Raw genomic sequence first — 984 nt, 5'->3', positions numbered from 1 at the left:
CTGTGGGATTTTTATATATGGCAGTTATTACATTGAGATAAGTGCCTTAGAAACTTAATTTGTTGAGTCTTGATCATGAAGGGATGTTGTACCTTATTAAATGTTTTTTGTGCATCAGTTGATATGATTATGTGGTCTTACTCTTTCTTCTGTTAATGTGATGTATTACATTTATCGCTTTGTGAATGTTGAATTATCCTTGTGCTCCCCAGATGAATCCTGCTTGATCATAGTGTATAATCTTTTTGTGTTTTTTTGAGAGGGTTTTGCTATAGGGAGCGTGTACTCACCAGAAAGAGAGAGAGACAGAGAGATAGAAAGCAAGAAATCATCCCCCCGGGGGGATGGCCATGCCACAATCCCTTCTCCTCCAGTCTCCTCTCAGGATCTTGGGCACGCATGCACACGTGCCTGGCACGAATTTAAGCCACCAGGTCCAGGACCTGAACTGCAGTTGACTACATGGGAGTCCAGCAACATAGGCATTACACCAACTGCTGGTGCACCCACAGTGTATAATCCTTTGATGTGCTGTTAAATTCAGTTTATGAATATTTCATTGAAAAGTTTTGCATCTAATTCATCAAAGATATGTCAAGTAAATCTTTAAATTTCAATTCCCTTAAACATAAAATTATAATTTTACTGGTATCTACCACAAATGGCTATTAGGAAGATTAATTTTGATATGCAGTATAATTCTAACAGTGATTTTTAAATGTTCAGTACATGTTAGCAAGCAGTAATGATTCTGATCATTTTTCAATGATTCTCATTGTACATATACATAGAATGAAAACAATATTGTTTTCCAATTTCTAATGTGCTATTTTGTTTTCTTGTCTAATAATATGGAAACACTGTTAAATGATAGCAATGGTAATGAGCTTTTTGGTCTTGTTCTTGACTTTATTGGAACAACTTTAAGGTTTTACCTACTAAACTCAGTACTCCTTATTACTTTAACATTTATATACTATGTAT

General features: G+C 35.0%; 1 pseudogene; it reads left to right on the top strand.

Moving 5' to 3' along the window:
• Positions 1-984, top strand: part of LOC102475621 (ADP-ribosylation factor 1-like) — a 67,866-nt pseudogene that overhangs the window by 43,540 nt on the left and 23,342 nt on the right.

This window comes from Tupaia chinensis, unplaced genomic scaffold, assembly GCF_000334495.1.
Source record: "Tupaia chinensis unplaced genomic scaffold, TupChi_1.0 Scaffold000256_1, whole genome shotgun sequence".
Lineage (NCBI taxonomy): Eukaryota > Metazoa > Chordata > Mammalia > Scandentia > Tupaiidae > Tupaia > Tupaia belangeri.
This window is presented reverse-complemented; position numbering and strand designations above follow the sequence as displayed.